This window comes from Gorilla gorilla, chromosome 12 (assembly GCF_029281585.2).
Source record: "Gorilla gorilla gorilla isolate KB3781 chromosome 12, NHGRI_mGorGor1-v2.1_pri, whole genome shotgun sequence".
Taxonomy (NCBI): Eukaryota; Metazoa; Chordata; class Mammalia; order Primates; family Hominidae; genus Gorilla; species Gorilla gorilla.
This window is the reverse complement of record NC_073236.2, coordinates 47,887,156-47,895,705: the sequence shown is the minus strand read 5'-3', so window position 1 is coordinate 47,895,705 and position 8,550 is coordinate 47,887,156.

The following is an 8,550-nucleotide window of genomic DNA, read 5'->3' as shown; positions in this document are numbered from 1 at the left end:
AAGTGTTCAATTCAACAAGAAGACTTAACTCTTCTAAATATATATGCATCCAACACAAGAATTACGTGTGCACCCAGGGAGCACCCAGATTCATAAAAACAAGTTCTTAGGGACCTGTGAGGAGACTTAAATTTCCACACAATCATAGTGGGAGACTTCAACCCTCCACTGACAGTATTAGACAGATCATCAAGGCAGAAAACTAAAAAATATATGTGGGACCTGAACTCAACACTTGACCAAATGGAACTAACAGACATCTACAGAATTCTCCACCCCAAAACAACAGAATATATATTCTTCTCATCACCACATGGTGCATACTCTAAAACTGACCACACAATCAGACAAAAAACAATTCTCAACAAATTTTTAAAAATTGAAATCATACCAATTACACTCTCAAACCACAGCACAATAAAAATAGAAGCAAATACTAAGAAGATTGCTCAAAACCATAAAATTACATGGAAATTGAACAACCTGCTCTTGAATGCCTCCTAGGTAAATAATGAAATTAAGGCAGAAATAAAGCTTCAAAGCCAAAGAAAAAAAAGATAAGACATACCAGAATCTGTGTGACACAGCTAAAGCACTGTTAAGAGGAAAGTTTATAGCATTAAATGCTCATGTCAAAAAGTTAGAAAGATCTCCAATTAACAACATAGCATCACACCTAGAAGAACTAGAAAAACAAGATCAAACCAACCCTAAAACTAGAAGAAGACAAGAAATAACTGAAATCAGAGCCGAACTGAAATAAAGTGATGCATGAAAAAACATACAAAAGATCAATAAAACCAGAAGTTTTTTTTAAAGACTAAATAAGATAGATAGAACGCTAACTAGACTAACAGCAGAAGCAAGAGAGAAAATCCAAATAAACACAATCAAAATTGACAAAGGAGACATTATCAATGACCCTACAGAAATACAAAAAACTCTGAGACCATTATGAACACCTCTAGGCACACAAACTAGAAAACCTACAAAATGTGGAAAAATTCCTGAAAACACAACTGCCCAAAATTGAACCAGGAAGAAACTGAAACCCTGAACAGACTAATAATGAGTTCTGAAATTGAATCAGTAATAAAATAATTTCCATCTAATTTTATGATTTTGAGCAAGAAAAAGCCCAGGATCAGATGAATTCACAGCCAAATTCTACCAGATGTATAAAGAAGAGCTGCTACCATCCCTGCTTGAAACTATTCCAAACAATTGAGGACCAGAGACTCCTCACTAACTCATTCTATGAGGCAAGCATCATTCTGATACCAAAGCCTGGCAGAGACACAGCAAAGAAAAAACTACAGGCCAATATCCTTGATGAACACAGATGCAAAAATCCTCAACAAAATACTAGCAAACTGAATCTACCAGCACATCAAAAAGCTAATCCACCATAATCAAGCAGGGTTTATCCCTGGGATGCAAGGTTGGTTCAACATATGCAAATCAATAAATGTGACTTATCACATAAACAGAACTGAAAACAAAAACCACATAATCATCTCAATAGATGCAAAAAAGACTTTTGATAAAATTCAACATCCCTTTATGTTAAAAACCCTTAATAAACTAGGTATTGAGGGAACATACCTCAAAATAATGAGAGCCATTTATGACAAACCCATGGCCAACATCACACTGAACAGGCAGAAGCTGGGATCATTCCCCTTGAGAACTGGAACAAGACGAGGATACCCACTCCCATCACTCCTATTTAACACAGTACTAGAAATCCTAGCCAGGACAATCAGGCAAGAGAAAGAAGTAAAGGCATCCAAATAGGAAGACAGGAAGTCAAACTATCTCTGTTTGCAGATAACATGATTTTATACCTAGAAAACCCCATAGTCTCTGCCTAAAAGCTCCTAGATCTAATAAACAACTTCAGCAAAGTTTCAGGATACAAAATCAAGGTACACAAATCAGCAGTATTTCTATACACCAACAATATCCAAGCTGAGTGCCAAATCAAGAATGCAATTTAATTCACAATAGATACACACACACACAAATACCAAGGAATAAAGGGAACCAGGGAGGTGAAAGATCTCTACAACAAGAAAACAAGAATTACAAAGCACTGCTGAAAGAAATCAGAGCTGACCCAAACAAATCGAAAAACATTCCATGCTCAAGGATAGGAAGAATCAATATTGTTAAAATTGCCATATACTATCAAAAGCAATCTCTAGATTCAATGTTATTCCTATCAAACTACCAATGTCATTTTTCACAGAATTAAAAAAAAAACCCATTCTAAAATTTATAAGGAACTAAAAAAGGAGCACAAATCACCAAAGCAACCCTAAGCAAAAAGAACAAAGCGGGAGGCATCACACTACCTCACTTCAAACTATACTACAAGGCTACAGTAACCAAAACAGCATGGTATTGGTACAAAAACAGACACATAGACCATTAGAACAGGATAAAGAACCCAGAAAGGAAGCCACACGTCTACAACTAACTGATCTTTGGCAAAGGTGACAAAAATAAGCAATAGGAAAAGGACTTCCTATTCAATAAATGATTCCAGGATAACTGGCTATCTAGATGCCAGAATGAAACTAGACCCCTACTTATCACCATATACAAAAATTAACTCAAGAGGGATTAAAGACTTAAATGTAAGACTTCGAACTATAAAAACTCCCAGCACTTTGGGAGGCCAAGGCAGGTGGATCACCTGAGCTAAGGAGTTCAAGACCAGCCTGGGCAATATGGCGAAACCCCATGTTTACCAAAAAAAATACGAAGAATTAGCTGGGCGTGGTGGCACACATGCCTGTGGTCCCAGCTATTCAGAAGGCTGAGGTGGGAAGATTGTTTGAGCCTGGGAGGTGGAGATTGTAGTGAGTCAAAATCTCATCACCACACTCCAGCATAAGGGACAGAATGAGACCCCTCTCAAAAAAGAAAAAAAATTCTGGAACTAGAGAGTGTTAAGAATGTCCTAAATGTCACCGAATGATACATTTTAAAGTGCTTAATCTTATGTAAATTTTTCCTCAATTTAGAAACTTTTTCAAATTCTTGAAAAAAAGAACTATGTAACATATATAAATATGTACATAAACATAATATATATAGTATAAACATTTATAGCATACATATGTAATCTCTCTGCCATTTTGGGCTACCTTACAAATAAGGCAGAAGCAACACATAAAAATTAAATATACATATATGTACATATACACACACACATAAATATGCATATTTATAAATTTAGAAATATAGAACATAGGTGACTATTCAAGGAAACATATATATTTATGAGCATATAAATATATAGGTAACATACATAAATATATTTAATATAGAAATTTATACATATATATGTAGCACTCTGCCACTCTGGCATACTTCGCTCATACAGGGTAGAAGCAAACATATATACTCACATACATGTGTATGCACACACATAGGTATGTTTTTATATATGTACATACAGCTACTTATATTTATTAATATATATAGAAATACATAAAAAGCGTAAATATATACATAAGGGTATTGTTAAATTGAATTATCTTTGTCCTAAAGCTGCCTCCATACTTATTTTGAGTTTGGCCTAATGAGTTCTCTATACATAGCTAGTTGTAACCTAACTTAATGTGTAAAAATAACTGTAACTTAACCCAAGACTGTAGTCTTATAACATGTAACCATGTCTTAGCCAATGAAAACAGCTGAGCCTTCAGCCAATCAGAGGCTGAAAGCTGCCAAAACATGACTATATAAGGTAAATGCCAACAGCAGCCAATCAGGCTGTTTCCATGCACTTCTTTTTCTCTAGCTGTAAATATAACCTGCACATACGGTGGCATGGAGTGTTCTGAGCCATTTTTGGTGCAAACTGATGCCTGATTCCTAAATTGTTTCTTTGCTCAAATAAACTCTGCTAAATTTAATGTATGTAAAGGTTTTTTTTTTAACAGATTCGTGTAGGAAATGCAATCTGAAGTAGAACTTCCATCAAACCCCAGAAGCATGGAGTGCCCAAGCACAGCGACCCACCAGGCCCATTGTGCACACAGATCTCTCACAGCAGCAGGGGTCCTGGGCAAGTTCTCTCTCAAATTTTGAAGCTCCAAGAATTTGTGTTTTGAGCTATGCATTTGTTTAAGCCAATTTTTTTATCCAGACTGGGTTTCAAAGTTGATTCTGAAATAATAAATAAAAGCTAAATAAGATCTTTAAACTAAATTTGTTGTAATTTTGTCTTTTGAGAGTTCTGGCAAGCTGAATGGGATCCACCTCCCAAGACCCCTTGAGGAAAGCAGGAAAGACACTGCTGGCCCCTTTGCCCTCCTTCTGAGGTTGTACATTCCTCTTAGGCCAGACTCTGTTCTTTTTGCATTGAACCTTGATCCTTTTGGGTTTCAAATCCAGGGTTTTGTGCTGTGAGAGGGCAAATTATCTTGGGATGGGTGCCAATGGCCAGTTTCTGCTGTGAGATAATATATGGCCTTTTGAGGTTTGGGTAGCTGATGAGTCATTGGCAAAAACTTGACTGAGTCCAGCATCAAATTGGATTTGATTGTGAACTGCATTGGATCGAGGTAAGAGGCCACTCAGTCTGATGATCAGATGGAAACTGGACTGGGTTCAGTAGATAGATAAGTTTGGCCTCCCTCAAGATAACCTAGAGTTACAGTGGTGACAGTGGGGAAACCCTTACAAAGGTAAATAGGTGCATGTCTTCCCAGTTACAACAACTGCAGGGATTGAGAGTACTTGTACTTGTGCATGCAAACTAAACACCCCTGTGCCCTAAGATGTCTGCCTTTTTTGCAAATAGCAGGCCACTGGAAAAAGAATTGTCCACTTTTACAGCAGCCATCTCACGGGTCGTCCCTTTGGCCTGGACTGTTTCCCCACTAAGGGAAGCCCTCAAAGGCATCACTCTTGGGACAACTATCGACTAATCTAATTAGCCCTCCCTGTTTTCTCTCTCTCTCTTTGATCCTGCTTCTCCCATGGGAACCTCTCAGTTGACTGAAACCACTCTTTTCAAACCCTTGCTGCCACTTCTTTCTTATTGTCATGAACTTTGCTATGTTCCCAAAGTCTTACTTAGTGAAAATAAGCCTTTCTGACTTAATTTCCTTGTTGAGAAGGGTGGCCAGTAGCCAGGCTAGTGATAAAATTAATTAAATATGCCACCGAATTAATTCCTACAGTGTTAAAAGAGAAGCACCAACAATGTCAGTGACCATGTAACATGGATTTAAGCTACAAGTCGTAGAACTGTGATAAGAAGCCTCAGCACTGTAAAACAGAGGGTGGAGGAAAGCATTTCCTCTCTCAAATGAGCTTTGCCAGGTATACTTCTTGAAGAGTAGGAAGTTGAAGTGTTCAGGACTTTTATATCTATTCTACTTTGGCTTAGTTTAAATGATTCTTAGTTTATTAGCCTAGAAATGGCCAAGAAAACTTAAGTCTCAATAATTAGTTATAAATGTGAAATATCCCCAATTTTTAAGATAAAAACAACTTATAAATGTATTTGTAAAAATTGCGTATATTTTTAGAGAATGTGTATTTCTTTAAAACAGAGGGAGGGGAGTCTCTCATTTATATTAGTTTTCTTCATACCCTTTTGAACTTTGCAATTTCTATGTGTAGGAACCTATTTCTTACAGTTTTTCTATGCTAAACTCTGTCCTGGTCAGTTCTAGAGTGTATGAAGAACCAAATGATGTAATTGTATGTGACCTGGCTGTAGTGGAACAAATTTGACTCTTAAGTATGCAGGCTCTAATTTTCCTGTCTGGTTTTTGTATGTATTCCTTAGACAGGTTTTTTCTTTGAAAATCTAGGATTGAGAGGTTGATGAATGAAAATTAATCCTTTCACTTTGTTGTATATAGGTTTGCAATAATTAGGTCAGAGTAGAGTTTTAAGGTCATGAAGGGGGCTGATGACTTACAAATAGTGGGCTCTGATTGGGCAACTACTCGTCTGAGTTCCTTCCATTTGACCTAATTAAGCTTGTGAAATTTACACTAAGCCACAAGCTCATCTTTAGAAAGCTTTTACTAAAAGATTTTCAGCTGTTCCAAATGGGACTTATTAGTGGAATGTGTTTTAAAGAATCATATCAGATGAATGAAAGGTATTTGATCCTTTATTTCCTAAATAATTAAATGATGGTTTGGAAAAATAGGCTAGAGTCTAACCACAGGCTATTATTAGGCTTTCTTGTTAAACACAGGCCTGAGCCTAAGTACGTCAATACAACAAATACTTACTGTTTCGTTTCTATTAATGAGAAAAAAAAAAAAACAAGTCTTTCTGGCATAAGGATGATTTTCATCTGGTTATTTTGAAACATTTTTGTAAAATAAATTTACATCTATAAAGAAAATTTTTATTTGTAAGGAGGGGTATGTCTCTGTGCACTGGAAGAGAGGAAGGACTAAATCACTGGGAAGTCTTATGATAAAGAAGCCATTGGCTTAAATCAGCAAAGCAAGCTGTCCCTTGGTTTAAGGTGTTTTTCCTGGCCATCCTGTCTTGACTAGAACTTTACCTACACCCTCCTTTTTGGTTTAGGCAAATTATAATATCTAAACCTGAAGTCTCAGCTCTGTGCCTTTGAGATATAAACGTTCTACCATGTCTTCTCTGGAACCTGATAACTATCTGTCTCTTTAAAATGCAAGTCTAGGGAGATGACTCATCAGAAAAAGAAGAAAAAAGAGGTATTTGGAAATTGTGCAAATTAAAGCAGCCCCTGATGCCAAAGTCTACACATTCCTGAGTGAGTCAGTTCTGGCCAGTTCTAGCTGGATCAAGAGAGCCCTGCTGGGCAGGCCTGAAGAGCACCTGGATGGCAGACACCTGAGGAGCCAGGTGCCTGAAACTTCCTCCACCTGCCTGAGGAGCGCCAAAGCCCAGGCTGGCTAGACAACCTGCCTAAGCAGGTGGCAGAGGAAGGAAACAAGGTCAGAGGCAGAGTGTTGAACCCTGCCTCCCAGCTGGGTGGAAGATGCCTGTCACCAAACTAGGGCCCAGCTTGCCAGGTGAGGTGGGTGAACTGGTGATCCCCCGAGAGAGTGGACGTCAGAACTATATGGTCCCAGACTTCACCTCAGCCAGCAAAGGAGAGAGAGGGTTAATGTTAACTGCACGAGGCCCACTCTAGCCTTAAATTCTGTAATGCAAACATTTCCCTTGGAGACAAAACAAACATGACAAGGAATTCTGAGGTCAGGGGACAAGAACCACAAGTTCCCTAGTGGGAGACTGAGGAGGCAGTGTCCTTCCTGCCATTGGTCTACTGGCTAAGAACCTTCCTCAGCCTGACCTTTCCACATTGCACTTTCAGCTCTGTTTGCAATTTTCCTCCTTTAGTGCTGAGGGAATCCCAGTGTTTGATCCTGAAATCTATAGGTTCCTAGTGGGTGGTTAAAAAAAACCTCAGCGAGAGAAGCAGAAAATGTTTCCTCTTCCTGAAAAACTGTAGAAAGGCAGGCACCATTCTGGGTGAGGACATGGTCCTTGCAAATGTCTTTTTTATGTGTTTTTTTTTTTAATTTTGAGATGAAGTTTTGCTCTTGTTGCCCAGACTGGAGTGCAGTAGTGCAATCTCTGCTCACTGCAACCTCCGCCTCCTGGGTTCAAGCAATTCTCCTACCTCAGCCTCCCAAGTAGCTGGAATTACAGGCACCTGCCACCACACCTGGCTGATTTTTGTATTTTTAGTAGAGATGGGGTTTTGCCATGTTGGCCATGTTGGTCTTGAACTCCTGACCTCAAGTGAGCCACCCGCTTCTGCCTCCCAAAGTGCTGGGATTACAGGAGTGAGCCACAGCGTCCAGCCTGCAAACGTCTTTAAAGACAGCGTTTCAGAGGCTGTGACAGTGCCCTGTGAATGTGCCAAATCTCGCAGTCCCGGGAGCTCTGAGGGGTAGGCCCAGCTCCTTGCCAGGCTGATGGTACTGAAACCCTGCTCTCAAAGACATAACCTGATGGCCCTGCAAGATTTCTTAATCGACTGTGGACCGTGAGAGTCTGCATCTCATTTTAATTAAGACAGGAAAAGAAAGAACAAAAGAGCAACTCCCAGGTTATAGAGAAACTGGATTTTAGTATAATATTCAAGTGTAGCATTGCTAATAATAACAAATCTTTCCCCTCCCAAATGGTAAACACTTGCACTGCCTATTATACAAAAATTCAACCATCCTCTCTGTTCCCCCCATATCTCCTCCCCAGTGACCCCCCCCCCATGTGGCCTCATGAGCCTGGCCAGTGGTGAATGGCACTTTCAGGGGCATGAGACTTCACGTGAGTGGGACTCAGCTGGGACCCCTCTCCACGTGGGAGCCGGAGAAGCTGCCCTAGTACCAGCTCAAAGTGTCCGTGATGTCCCTGCTGCTGAGTTAGGGGCCGCCTCTGAGCTGGTCTTGGGGTGTGAGCTGCTGCTGCTAGTGGGCTCTGCCCTGAGGGCCTGGTGGCTGGTCGGAAGGGCAGGCACACATGGGTGCCTCCCCAGGGACCCAGGCCACCTCCCCACCACAGCCC